A 16230-nucleotide genomic window follows, 5' to 3' on the forward strand; every position below is an offset into this window, starting at 1 on the left:
CTACATGTGAAGTCATATGAAAGTATATGTGTTCTTCTATTGATGCTACTTAGGTGATCATGTTACACAATGACTTTGACATTGTGCGTATAGTCTTAGGGTGATGCTTGGTTATTCCTATTTGACTATATGAGTCAATGATTAGTCACATTGATGATGGTATGATACTGTATAGGATGACTTAAAGAGGATATGGTTTATGTCTATATGTTTCTAGAATGACATGTAATATGCGTTGATGTGAAGTATGTGGTGTCTTGTCTTGGTTGACTTGTGTCCCTTACTTGATGCATATATGAATGTGAATATGTGATGTCTTGACTTAGTATGCTAAAGCCTCTTAGTCTTGTATGTATGAATGACAAGAGACCTTAAATGATGTTAAGAGAGTCTTTTATGTGAAACCTTGAACCTAGTGGTAAGGTTATGAATGTTGAAGTAGAAAGCCATAATGGTATCCTTCAAGTAAAGGAATAATGGACTTATGGTTAATTCGATGGAACGACGTCATATCAAACCTTAGGAAAGTCATCATGAGCTTCTTGTCGCCATTGTGAAGTAACCCTAGAATACCTCTTTGGTAGGGTAAATATAAATGGGTTATGAACTTGATATGGAACCTCTTTATATAAACCTTAATGTGAATTACTCTATGAGAACGAAGGCTAGCACCGAGTGAGTATGGTAAGGGAAGTAGTTCTAGTTAAAGAACGAGACTAGAATACAAAGCATGCCCTTCATATTCCTTAACCATGCGCCTACATGGGATGTGTCCTAGTTCTACCATTGGCAAGTAGGACACCCTCATCAGATTAGGTTAGAACTTCGGATTCCATGTCTTGCTATCATGGTATATATCGGTTAATGCCTATTCTCATCATGTGGGATGCTTACTAGCATTATAGGAGTTTTATGAAGTTTAGATTGTGGTATGGGACGCTAACTAGACATTGCACAATAGCTAGAGAAGTTCTTTGAAGGTGTTAGTTAGAGTCTTGTCCAGGACCATTACTTGAATGTCCTATATGTGATGAATGTCTCTTAATGAACTAATGTTGTATGTTATGAAGCATGTAAACGAATGAGTACCTAATCTAAAGTGACTTAAGGTTTCCTTAGTTAAAGCGTGAAAAGGGCATAAGGGATGATCTCTTCATGTCTTACCTAGGTAAGTCTTGAGAATGAATCTAGTTAGGGAAGATAGTTGGTGTTGTGGACATGATCTAAGCCTTAGGTAGTCTTAAGAATTACTTAGGTAATCTTGAAGAGGTCAATCATGGACGTTATCTTCTTGATTTACTTAAGTAGGTCTTTTGATAGCCCTTGGAAACAGAAAGTCATATTATGTATGTGTTAATGTATTAAGTGAAAATGATTCTATCCTAGGGAGTCTATAGGATCTCTTGAGTGTGTGTAAGAGATTGTATGGGTGGTCGCTTCATAACTCACTCAAGTGAGACTTAGAATCACCTTTTGTAGATGAATCTCACATTGATGTGTATGATGTCTTGTGTGTGTGTATGTGACTTAATATAAGTAGTCTTGAGGGTTATTTAGGCATGCCTATAGAGGTTGTATGGGCGGTCTTTCTTTGTGTTGCTTAAGTGAGTCTTAGGATAGCTTTTAGTGAGGGAATTAAATGCTAGAAAGTGTCTAAATAAATGGTAAGACACTTCACTGTACAGTGAAGGGGCTTCACTGTAACAGTGAAATGAGTTCACTGTAAAGTGACTTTAAAAATGGGTTAATCGGTTTAGATATTTTCTTATGTGTTTTTAAGTTGATAAATGTTGTTCTTATGATTACATTATGATTTTTATATAAAAAAATGCATACTTCCAATAAATGTCAGTTTTCATGATTTTTATGCATTATGTCATACTTTGTACATGTGATTGTATTAATCTATGCGTTTATCTGTCTCTACAGTTGTTTGCAGGTGAGGAGAATTTGGGAAGAAAGACTTAGACCATAGCATCGTTTAAGAGAAGTTGAAGTATGCCCTCATTTGACTATAGGGCATATATGTCTTTTATGTTTCTATTTTGAAGTATTGTAATAGACGAAGTATTTCTATTTTCATATTGTGTATGGGCCGTGTCCCAAGTATTTTCATGTCTAAGATTGATGAGATTGAGACTTAGTATTTTCTATGATTTTATATGAAAGAGTTTTTAAAGACTATGATATTTTTTGTGAAATGTTTTAATTCTGCACTACTTTTCACTTTGTTTATGCGATGAACGATATGTAAGGGCTTGTACAAGACCTCCGAGAGGTCAAGTAGGCCGGTTGCAATCCGAAATTGACTCTAATTCCTAAGGTGTGGTTTCGGGATGTGATAAGCTTTGTATCAGAGCATAGGATGTGAAAGTAGTTTTAGGAATCGAAAAGTCTCACCACGTCACGTCTAGTAGAGTCTCGATCATCTGTGTGAGTCGCGACACATCTATGGGCGAGAGTCTATAAGACGATAGAGTTTCCATTCATTTCTACTCCTATTTCGTGTCGTAGAGTAAAAATTTATAAGTACTCTTTTCTTATGATTTTCCTTGTGTTTCTAGGAAGATGAATACGAGGAGGACACCGACTAGGAGAATTGAGGAGAATGATGTGCATGAGGAGATTCCTCCTCAAGTTGAGCAAGTTGAGCAAGTTCCTCAAGATCGGAAAGGAGTCCAAGATGCTCAAGTGCCTGCCGAAGGTGATCAAGTTCCTATTGTGGAAGGAGATAATAATGCCACGGAGTTGAGCAATAGGGATCACTACTAAAAATATAGTGAATACCGACCTAGAAATACCGACCTCCAGAGGTCAGTATTCTTGAAATACCGATCAAATATCGACTTTCCATGTTAAGCCAGAAAAAGCTTGGTCGCTATTCAATTCCGACCTTTGGAGGTCAGTATTTACTAACTAGAGTAGGTCAGTTTTAATTTATGTCGGTAAAAATTTTTATTTTATTTTTTGACTTCCGGAGGTTAGTTTAATATATTTGTTTATTTGTTTATTTTTATTGTTTCTATCTTCTGGAGGTCAAACTTTTTAATTATCAAATTTTAGAATACCGACCTCCAAAAGTCGGTATTTTTATTTCCTATTTTTTAGATTCTGACCTCTGGAGGTCGGAATTTTCATTTCTTATTTTTTTAATTTCGACCTCTGGAGGTCGGTATTTCTATTTCTTATTTTTTAGATTCCGACCTCCGGAGATCGGTATTTCTATTTCTTATTCTTTAGATTCCGACTTCCGGAGGTCGGTATTTATATTTCCTATTTTTAGATTCTGATCTTCGGAGGTCGGTATTTTTATTTCTTATTTTTGAGATTTCGACCTCCAGAGGTCGGTATTTGTATTTCTTATTTTTGAGATTCTGACCTCCGGAGGTCGGTATTTCTATTTCTTATTATTTAGATTCCGATCCTCGGAGGTCGGTATTTTTATTTCTTATTTTTTAGTTTCTAACCTCAGCAGGTCGGTATTCCTATTTCTTATTTTTTAGATTTCGACTTCCGGAGGTCGGTATTTCTGCTACAAATCTGGCAGCATTGAGCTGCAATTTGAGTATCCCGCCTGTATATTTATATAAAAATAACCCAAATAATTTCAAATAAGCTATTTCAAAATAAACTTCATCCAACTCAAAGAATTCCAAATGAGCTATTTTAAAATAAACATCATCCAACCAAAACAACACAGTATTTTCAAAATATACATTAAACTATTTCAAAATAAACTTCATCCAACTTCAAATTAAACTAAAATATGATCAGACAATCCAAAAATATAGAAGTCTAAAATGTCAAACCAATACAACTATTCATTATCACCGATACTCTCTTTATCACCCTTATCATTCTCATCACCCTCCTGATTAGCTCCATCATCACTACTTGCGGGACATGGAGGAAGAATATTTCACGATTCTCACTTTCTTCTTGTGTAAATGATCTATTCCGTCTCTCAAGAGGTAGAGTACTACGGTATTCCTGAGACATTCGTATAAACCTATCATGTATTTTAAACAAAGAACTCTACAAATAAGAATGTAATATATACAAGAAAGAGAAAAAAAGATTAACTTGAATAGAGTTCTTACATATGTCTCTTTTGCACGTGGCTCAATCCATCTTTCTTCTTCTTCGGGATTCGTACTCTTCTTGACGTGAGTAACCTTGAACATCTCTTCTACAGCTACCGACCTACCCAACTCTTTTTCCTGCAAATAAAACAAGTATAATTTCATCTACAAAAACTACTTATCAGAAAATAAAAACAAATATTTTACAAAATTAGTAAAGTTTACCATTCTTTCCTTCCTAGAAATTAGGCTAATAGCTCCACCGATGTGCAAAGAGACTTTTCTGATGCGCGAGCCATCTTCCCAATCACACTCCTCTTTATAAAGTTTTCATCAATATCCCAATGTTCCATTAATAGATCCCATCGAGTTGGTACCATAAAGTAAGGAATTCTATTATTTTTTCGACATTCACTAAATGTGCTAGGCAGCAACTTTGAATCTTTAACCTTAAAGTTTGCTTGAACTTCTTCCTCATGATCGGGAGCCCAGACATAATATTTCTGAAATGAAAAATGACTTAATTCAAACACTATATTCACCAACTAAATCACATTAACTTATTTGAAGAACTTAACAATTTTTCTAAGTCTAATTAGTTAAGTTTTAACTTACTTCTAACACTATTCACCAACGAAATCACATTACTTGTTTGGAAAACTTAACAACTGTCTAAGTCTAATTAGTTAAGTTTTTACTTACTTCTAACACTATATTGACCAACTAAATCACATAAAATATTTGGAGAACTTAAAGATTTTCTAAGGCTAATTAGTTTAGGTTTGACTTACTTCTAACACTATATTGACCAACTAAATCACATTAAGTATTTGGAGAACTTAAATACTTTGTAAGTATAATTAGTTAAGTTTTAACTTACTTCCAAACACTATATTCACCAACGAAATCACATTGCTTATATGGAAAACTTAACAACTTTCTAAGTCTAATTAGGTAAGTTTTAACTTACTTCTAACACTATATTCACCAACTAAATCACATTAAGTATTTGGAGAACTTAAAGACTTTCTAAGTCTAATTACTTAATTTTTAACTTACTTACAAACACTATATCACCAACAAAATCACATTACTTATTTGGAAAACATAACAACTTTCTAAGTCTAATTAGTTAAGTTTTAACTTACTTTTAACACTACATTCACCCACTAAATAACATTAAGTATTTGGAGAACTTAAAGACTTTCCAAGTCTAATTAATTAAATTTTAACTTAACTAAAACACTATAATCATCAACTAAATCAAATTAACTTATTTGGAGAACTTAAAGACTTTCTAAGTCTAATTAGTTAAGTTATAACTTAATTTAAACACTATATTCACCAACTAAATCACATTAACTTATTTGAATAACTTAACAAATTTTCAAAGTCTAATTAATTAAGTTTTAACTCACTTCTAACACTATTCACAACCGAAATAACATTACTTGTTTGGAAAACTTAACAACTTTCTAAGTCTAATTAGTAAAGTTTTAACTTAACTAAAACACTATATTCATCAACTAAATCATATTAACTTATTTGAAGAACTTAAAGACTTTCTAAGTCTAATTAGTTAAGTTTTAACTTAATTCAAACACTTTATTTTCCAATTAAATCACATTAACTTATTTGAAGAACTTAACAATTTTTCTAAGGGTAATTAGTTAAGGTTTAACTTACTTCTAACACTATTAACCAACGAAATCACATTACTTGTTTGGAAAACTTAACAACTTTCTAAGACTAATTACTTAAGTTTTAACTTACTTCTAACACTATATTCATCAACTAAATCACATTAAGTATTTGGAGAACTTAAAGACTTTCTAAGTCTAATTAGTCAAGTTTTAACTTACTTCTAACACTATTCACCAACGAAATAACATTACTTGTTTGGAAAACTTACAAACTTTCTAAGTCTAATGAGTTAAGTTTTAACTTACTTTTAACACTATATTCACCAACTAAATCACTTAAGCATTTGGAGAACTTAAAGACTTTCTAAGGCTAATTAGTTTAGGTTTAACTTACTTCTAACACTATATTGACCAACTAAATCATATTAAGTATTTGGAGAACTTAATGACTTTCTAAGTCTAATTATTTAAGTTTTAACTTAACTAAAGCACTATATTCACCAACGAAATCACATTACTTATTTGGAAAACTTAACAACTTTATAAGTCTAATTAGGTAAGTTTTAACTTACTTCTAACACTATATTCACCAACTAAATCACATTAAGTATTTGGAGAACAAACAGACTTTCTAAGTCTAATTAGTTAAGTTTTAACTTTATTCCAAACACTATATTTACCAACGAAATCACATTACTTATTTGGAAAACATAACAACTTTCTAAGTCTAATTAGTTAAGTTTTAACTTACTTCTAACGCTATATTCACCAACTAAAACACATTAAGTATTTGGAGAACAAACAGACTTTCTAAGTCTAATTAGTTAAGTTTTAACTTACTTCTAACGCTATATTCACCAACTAAAACACATTAAGTATTTGGAGAACAAACAGACTTTCTAAGTCTAATTAGTTAAGTTTTAACTTACTTCTAACGCTATATTCACCAACTAAAACACATTAAGTATTTGGAGAACAAACAGACTTTCTAAGTCTAATTAGTTAAGTTTTAACTTACTTCTAACGCTATATTCACCAACTAAAACACATTAAGTATTTGGAGAACAAACAGACTTTCTAAGTCTAATTAGTTAAGTTTTAACTTACTTCTAACGCTATATTCACCAACTAAAACACATTAAGTATTTGGAGAACAAACAGACTTTCTAAGTCTAATTAGTTAAGTTTTAACTTACTTCTAACGCTATATTCACCAACTAAAACACATTAAGTATTTGGAGAACAAACAGACTTTCTAAGTCTAATTAGTTAAGTTTTAACTTACTTCTAACGCTATATTCACCAACTAAAACACATTAAGTATTTGGAGAACAAACAGACTTTCTAAGTCTAATTAGTTAAGTTTTAACTTACTTCTAACGCTATATTCACCAACTAAAACACATTAAGTATTTGGAGAACAAACAGACTTTCTAAGTCTAATTAGTTAAGTTTTAACTTACTTCTAACGCTATATTCACCAACTAAAACACATTAAGTATTTGGAGAACAAACAGACTTTCTAAGTCTAATTAGTTAAGTTTTAACTTACTTCTAACGCTATATTCACCAACTAAAACACATTAAGTATTTGGAGAACAAACAGACTTTCTAAGTCTAATTAGTTAAGTTTTAACTTACTTCTAACGCTATATTCACCAACTAAAACACATTAAGTATTTGGAGAACAAACAGACTTTCTAAGTCTAATTAGTTAAGTTTTAACTTACTTCTAACGCTATATTCACCAACTAAAACACATTAAGTATTTGGAGAACAAACAGACTTTCTAAGTCTAATTAGTTAAGTTTTAACTTACTTCTAACGCTATATTCACCAACTAAAACACATTAAGTATTTGGAGAACAAACAGACTTTCTAAGTCTAATTAGTTAAGTTTTAACTTACTTCTAACGCTATATTCACCAACTAAAACACATTAAGTATTTGGAGAACAAACAGACTTTCTAAGTCTAATTAGTTAAGTTTTAACTTACTTCTAACGCTATATTCACCAACTAAAACACATTAAGTATTTGGAGAACAAACAGACTTTCTAAGTCTAATTAGTTAAGTTTTAACTTACTTCTAACGCTATATTCACCAACTAAAACACATTAAGTATTTGGAGAACAAACAGACTTTCTAAGTCTAATTAGTTAAGTTTTAACTTACTTCTAACGCTATATTCACCAACTAAAACACATTAAGTATTTGGAGAACAAACAGACTTTCTAAGTCTAATTAGTTAAGTTTTAACTTACTTCTAACGCTATATTCACCAACTAAAACACATTAAGTATTTGGAGAACAAACAGACTTTCTAAGTCTAATTAGTTAAGTTTTAACTTACTTCTAACGCTATATTCACCAACTAAAACACATTAAGTATTTGGAGAACAAACAGACTTTCTAAGTCTAATTAGTTAAGTTTTAACTTACTTCTAACGCTATATTCACCAACTAAAACACATTAAGTATTTGGAGAACAAACAGACTTTCTAAGTCTAATTAGTTAAGTTTTAACTTACTTCTAACGCTATATTCACCAACTAAAACACATTAAGTATTTGGAGAACAAACAGACTTTCTAAGTCTAATTAGTTAAGTTTTAACTTTATTCCAAACACTATATTTACCAACGAAATCACATTACTTATTTGGAAAACATAACAACTTTCTAAGTCTAATTAGTTAAGTTTTAACTTACTTCTAAAACTATATTGGCTAACTAAATCACATTAAGTTTTTGGAGAACTTAAAGTCTTTCTAAGGCTACTTAGTTAAGTTTTAACTTAACTAAAACACTCTATTCATAAACTAAATCAAATTAACTTATTTGGAGAGCTTAAAGACTTTCTAAGTCTAATTAGTTAAGTTTAAACTTAATTCAAACACTATATTCATCAACTAATTCACATTAACTTATTTGAATAACTTAACAATATTTCTAAGTCTAATTAGTGAAGTTTTAACTTACTTTTAACACTATTCACCAACGAAATCACTTTACTTGTTTGGAAAACTTAACAACTTTCTAAGTCTAATTAGTTAAGTTTTAACTTAACTAAACCCCTATATTCATCAACTAAATCACATTACCTTATTTGAAGAACTTAAAGACTTTCTAAGGCTAAATAGTTAAGTTTTAACTTAATTCCAACACTATATTCACCAATTAAATCACATTAACTTATTTGAAGACCTTAAAGACTTTCTAAGTCTAGTTAGTTAAGTTTTAACTTAATTCCAACACTATATTCACCAATTAAATCACATTAACTTATTTGAAGACCTTAAAGACTTTCTAAGTCTAGTTAGTTAAGTTTTAACTTAATTCCAACACTATATTCACCAATTAAATCACATTAACTTATTTGAAGACCTTAAAGACTTTCTAAGTCTAGTTAGTTAAGTTTTAACTTAATTCCAACACTATATTCACCAATTAAATCACATTAACTTATTTGAAGACCTTAAAGACTTTCTAAGTCTAGTTAGTTAAGTTTTAACTTAATTCCAACACTATATTCACCAATTAAATCACATTAACTTATTTGAAGACCTTAAAGACTTTCTAAGTCTAGTTAGTTAAGTTTTAACTTAATTCCAACACTATATTCACCAATTAAATCACATTAACTTATTTGAAGACCTTAAAGACTTTCTAAGTCTAGTTAGTTAAGTTTTAACTTAATTCCAACACTATATTCACCAATTAAATCACATTAACTTATTTGAAGACCTTAAAGACTTTCTAAGTCTAGTTAGTTAAGTTTTAACTTAATTCCAACACTATATTCACCAATTAAATCACATTAACTTATTTGAAGACCTTAAAGACTTTCTAAGTCTAGTTAGTTAAGTTTTAACTTAATTCCAACACTATATTCACCAATTAAATCACATTAACTTATTTGAAGACCTTAAAGACTTTCTAAGTCTAGTTAGTTAAGTTTTAACTTAATTCCAACACTATATTCACCAATTAAATCACATTAACTTATTTGAAGACCTTAAAGACTTTCTAAGTCTAGTTAGTTAAGTTTTAACTTAATTCCAACACTATATTCACCAATTAAATCACATTAACTTATTTGAAGACCTTAAAGACTTTCTAAGTCTAGTTAGTTAAGTTTTAACTTAATTCCAACACTATATTCACCAATTAAATCACATTAACTTATTTGAAGACCTTAAAGACTTTCTAAGTCTAGTTAGTTAAGTTTTAACTTAATTCCAACACTATATTCACCAATTAAATCACATTAACTTATTTGAAGACCTTAAAGACTTTCTAAGTCTAGTTAGTTAAGTTTTAACTTAATTCCAACACTATATTCACCAATTAAATCACATTAACTTATTTGAAGACCTTAAAGACTTTCTAAGTCTAGTTAGTTAAGTTTTAACTTAATTCCAACACTATATTCACCAATTAAATCACATTAACTTATTTGAAGACCTTAAAGACTTTCTAAGTCTAGTTAGTTAAGTTTTAACTTAATTCCAACACTATATTCACCAATTAAATCACATTAACTTATTTGAAGACCTTAAAGACTTTCTAAGTCTAGTTAGTTAAGTTTTAACTTAATTCCAACACTATATTCACCAATTAAATCACATTAACTTATTTGAAGACCTTAAAGACTTTCTAAGTCTAGTTAGTTAAGTTTTAACTTAATTCCAACACTATATTCACCAATTAAATCACATTAACTTATTTGAAGACCTTAAAGACTTTCTAAGTCTAGTTAGTTAAGTTTTAACTTAATTCCAACACTATATTCACCAATTAAATCACATTAACTTATTTGAAGACCTTAAAGACTTTCTAAGTCTAGTTAGTTAAGTTTTAACTTAATTCCAACACTATATTCACCAATTAAATCACATTAACTTATTTGAAGACCTTAAAGACTTTCTAAGTCTAGTTAGTTAAGTTTTAACTTAATTCCAACACTATATTCACCAATTAAATCACATTAACTTATTTGAAGACCTTAAAGACTTTCTAAGTCTAGTTAGTTAAGTTTTAACTTAATTCCAACACTATATTCACCAATTAAATCACATTAACTTATTTGAAGACCTTAAAGACTTTCTAAGTCTAATTAGTTAAGTTTTAACTTACTTCTAACACTATTCACCAACGAAATCACATTACTTGTTTGGAAAACTTAACCACTTTCTAAGTCTAATGAGTTAAGTTTTAACTTACTTCTAACAGTATATTCACCAATCAAATCACATTAAGTATTTGGAGAACTTAAAGACTTTCTAAGGCTAATTAGTTTTGGTTTAACTTACTTCTAACACTATATTACCAACTAAATCACATTAAGTATTTGGAGAACTTAATGACTTTCTGAGTCTAATTAGTTAAGTTTTAACTTAACTAAAACACTATATTAACCAACTAAATCACATTAACTTATTTGAAATACTTAACAACTTTCTAAGTCTAATTAGTTTAGTTTTAAATTACTTCTAACACTATATTCACCAACACTAGATGGACACAAATCGATCTTGCAAGAAAATTAATTTTGTCATCAATAGGATCAACTAGTGTTGATACTTATCCTTAACAAATATATTTTTTATAATTTAAAGCTAAGTGTCAACACTAGATGAACACAAATCAATCTTGCAAGAAAATCGATTTTGTCATCAATAGGATCAACTAGTGTTGGTACTTATGCTTAACAAATATATTATATCTAAATTTAAAGCGAAGTGTCAACTCTAGATGGACACAAACCGATCTTGCAAGAAAATTTATTTAGTCATCAATAGGATCAACTAGTGTTGGTACTTATGCTTAACAAATATATTATATCTAAATTTAAAGCTAACTGTCAACACTAGAAGGACACAAACCGATCTTGCAAGAAAATTGATTTAGTCATCAAGAGGATCAACTAGTATTGATACTTATCCTCAACAAATATATTATTTCTAAATTTAAAGCTAATTGTCTATACAAGATGGACACAAATCAAGTAGGTGGATACAAACACATTATATAAAATAATTGTACTTAAACTTTAGAGATTCATAATCACCAAACCTTATCTCCAACTTTGATGAAAGAAGCAATATAATGTTGTATCAACTTTATTATATGTTGAGCTTCCTGAGTTGCCTAGCACGAAAAGAGGTAAAAAGTTAACACTAAAAAAATAGAGTTTGAACTTACTTACACGCACATGTTACATACAAGAAGATCAAGTAGGGCATTAAGTCATACTCTTAAGTCATTTGTATTTTTATTTCAAAATAGTTCGATTTGATTCACTAACATCAATAGCTCAACTCAAGTATGGATTCCCACCAACCTACTAATTCACCCCAAACACGAGGATGTATGATTTTTTCTTTATGATAGAACCATTTATTAACAACAAAAATATCTTCAAGTACTTCACTAAACAAAATTGGAAATATGTTTTCAATTAGAGATTCTAATAACACTTCAAGCACTTAAATAAAAATCTTTTAAGGGAGATGTGCATACAAAAACGCAAGCAGAAAGTAGCAACTCCCAAAGTCAGAAAACTATTTCCTCTAGGTGGTCCTAATGACTGATGAACATCAATACAAAAATTATGAGGTAATAATAAAAAATGGGTAACAAACTGTTGATAACTTATGAACATCATTAAGAAAATTATGAGGTAGTAATAAAAAGGAAAAACAAACCTGCACAGATCCATTTGGTACGAAATAACAGGCATTTGAGCCTCAGCTTGAGCAGTTGATGTTGTTCCTATCGCCCTCTAGCCGAGCTGCTGACTTGCTATCGTTGGTTGGAGCTGCTGGTTGCCTGGGGTTATGCCGGAGTTGTGGCTGCTGGTGCTGCTGTCGGATGCTCGCCGATGGCTGGCTGTTGATCCTCGCCGGAGTTTGCTGTGGAGAAGAGACAGGAGGGGGATAGAGGAAGAATGAAGAGAGGAGGTGGAAAGAGACAGGGGTCGAGGGAAGAGGAGAAGAGGAAGACGAGAGGGAGAGAGAGGAGTCATCGGGGCTGCTGCTCGCCGGTGATCCGTTCGGAGGAGGAGAAGAGGAAAGCGGGGCGAGGGGAGAAGAGATGAGGAAAAGAGAGAGAGGCGGGTGAAGGGGGTGGGTATGAGAGAGATACATTTGAGTTAGGATTTTAATATTGTCCTTTTTCTTTAAGAGAAGTATTTAGTTTACTGATCACGGGATGTTAGTATTTTTTAGAATAATTAATTTATCGATCACAAAATGTCGATATTTATTGAAATAATTATCTATATTTAATAAATACCAACATCGTGAATTCAATATTATTTAAATAAAATAATAATTTAAATAGGTCGGTATATATATATATATATATATATATATATATATATATCAATAGAAGTTTAATTAATAAATTTAATTTGTCGATCAAGTTAATTTTATAAATTGAAATTATATTCCTCCTAATTATATAAATTCAAATATAATATATTAATCTCGCCTTAAAATGATCATTGATATCTCTTTCATTTATGATGTATTTCATACATAATTATTCAATGTAATTCATACTTAGATGAAGTATCCTTTACATGTCATCATAATTAGGAAGTGATCACTAAACTTGACATACGCTCAAGATCGAAAGTATATAATAATACTATGTCGTATTTCATATTCAAAGTTCACGATTAGATGATGGACTAATAGATTTGTATATTACTCTAGAAATATAAGTATAATTATATTATAGCCTAATTCATAACAACATAATTTCATACTCGAAATATAAATTATAGATATTTTTTATTTATTCCATATAGTCTAACTTGTTATTTATAAAAGTATACAATACACTTTTTGAACAATTAATTGTAAGTTTCAAATGAAATTTTAATATTATGCTAAATAGCAAAAATTATGATTAATAGAAATACTTTAAACAAACCAATCTCTGTATGTCGTTTTTATTAAAAGTAATTAGATATAATAAAAAAAAATATCGACCTCATGAGACGGGTATCACATTAAACTTTAAGAAAAATAACAAGTAATCACGTTATATATATATATATATATATACATATATATATATATATATAGAGAGAGAGAGAGAGAGAGAGAGAGAGAGAAGTTTAAATTTATAATTTTAATTTATCCATCAAGTTAATTTTATAAATCTAAATTATACACCTCCTAATTATATAAATTTAATTTTATCTATGAACGAAAGTTTATCAATATCAATTCTAATATATAAATCTCTTTAAATAGATCATCAACATTTATTTAATTGATAATATATTTCATATATAGTTAATTAACGTCTTTCATACTCAGATGAAGTATCCTTTACATGTCATTCATAATTAGGAAGTGATCACTACACTTGACATACATTCAAGATCGAAAGTATATAATAATACTATCTCGCATTTCACACTCGAATAGATTATATGTTAGCTCTTCACCTCTACAGCATAACATGAGATATTAAGTTCACGATTAGATGACGGACTAATAGAATTTTGTACATTACTCTAGAAATATAAGTATAATTATATCCTAATTCATATCAACGTATTTCATACTCTAAATATAGATTAGACATATTTTTTTTAATTTTTTCACGAAGTCTAACTTTTTATTGATAAAGTATACAAAATTATTACACTTTTTGAACAATTAATTGTATGTTTCAAATGAAATTTTAGTATTATGCTAAATAACAAAAGTTATGATTATTAGAAATATTTTAAATAAACCAACCTCTGGATGTCGCTTTTGTTAAAATGAATTTTATAACAAAAAAAATACCGATCTCATGAGGTCGGTATCACATTAAATTTTAAGAAAAATAAAAGGAATCATATTAAATAAATAATATTGACATCGAGAGGTCGGAATATTATGTTAGTTTATTTTTTAACTGATATAAAACTGTCATCCAGAGTACGATTTATTTAAAGTTAATTGAACGATATAAATATTTATACTAAAACTAATTAAATTGCATGATATTTAATTTTACCAATTTTTGGAAGTCGGTATTATAATATTTTTTGTTTTTTAGTTTACGCAAAAACATCCTCATGAGGTCGTTATTTAACAAAAATAACATCACCGATCTCATGAGGTCGATATTTATATGAAGAAAAGATACCGACTTCATGAGGTCAGTATTTGGATGAAATACATATACCTACTTCATGATGTCAGTATTTGGATGAAATACAAATACCGACTTCATGATGTCGATATTTGGATATGGATGAAATAAAAATACCGACCTCATTAGGTCGGTATTTAGATGAAAGATAAATATAGATCTCATAAAGTCGGTATTAGATGAAGTAAAAATACTGACCACATGAGGTCGATATTTGGATGAAGAAAAAATACCAACTTCATGAGGTCGGTATTTGGATAAAATAAAAAAACTGACTTCATGAAGTCAATATTTGGATGAAATAAAAATATCGACCTAATGATGTCGGTATTTGGATATGAATGAAATAAAAATACTGACCTCATTAGGTCAGTATTTAGATGAAAGATAACTATCGATCTCATGAAGTCAGTATTTAGATGAAATAAAAATACCGACCTCATGAGGTCGATATTTTGATGAAGAAAAAATACCGACTTCACGGGGTCGGTATTTGGATGAAATAAAAATGCCGACTTCATGATGTCAGTATTTGGATAAAATAAAAATACCGTCCTCATGATGTCGGTATTTATACCGACCTCATTAGTTCGGTATTTAGATGAAAGATAAATACCGATCTCATGAGATCGACATTTAGATGAAGTAAAAATACCGACCTCATGAGGTCGATATTTGAATGAAGAAAAAATACCGACTTCATGAGGTCGATATTTGGATGAAATGAAAATACCAACTTCATGATGTCAGTATTTGGATGAAATAAAAATACCAACCTCATATGTTGGTATTTGGATATGGATGAAATAAAAATACCGACCTTATTAGGTGGGTATTTAGATGAAATATAAATACCGATCTCATGAGGTCGGTATTTAGATAAAGTAAAAATATCGACCTCATTAGGTCGATATTTGGATGAAGAAGAAATATCGACTTCATGAGGTCGGTATTTGGATTAAATAAAAATACCGACTTCATGATGTCAGTATTTGGGTGAAATAAAAATATCGACCTCATGATGTCGGTATTTGGATATTGATGAAATAAAAATACCGAAAATAAAATATTCTTATTCACTTATTTTATTTAATACCGACGTCAAGAAGTCGATTTTTATTGTAATTAATTTTTTCTGTGAAAAATACCGACCGTTTGAGGTCGGAATTTTTTTCCCTCCTTATTTTGCCTATAATCCAACTAGTTTTATTATTTTTAACAATACTGAGCTCCAGAGGTCAAAAATTACCGACATCTTTTGAGGTCGGTATTCACTATTTTTTTAGTAGTGGATATTAGAGAGACTTTGCTTGCTTTAGCCCAAGTCGTGACTACTCAAGTG

General features: G+C 29.8%; 1 long non-coding RNA gene across 1 annotated transcript; it reads right to left on the bottom strand.

Annotated features, from left to right (window-relative positions):
- Positions 1-3653: 3653 nt before the first annotated feature.
- LOC107010888 lies at positions 3654-5419 on the bottom strand. The gene is made up of 2 exons (XR_001455760.1): positions 4101-5419; positions 3654-3990 (listed from the first exon to the last, which is right to left on the bottom strand). It is a non-coding gene; the product is annotated as an uncharacterized LOC107010888 (long non-coding RNA).
- Between the last annotated feature and the right edge of the window lie 10811 nt (positions 5420-16230).

Source organism: Solanum pennellii, chromosome 2 (assembly GCF_001406875.1).
Source record: "Solanum pennellii chromosome 2, SPENNV200".
Classification (NCBI taxonomy): domain Eukaryota; kingdom Viridiplantae; phylum Streptophyta; class Magnoliopsida; order Solanales; family Solanaceae; genus Solanum; species Solanum pennellii.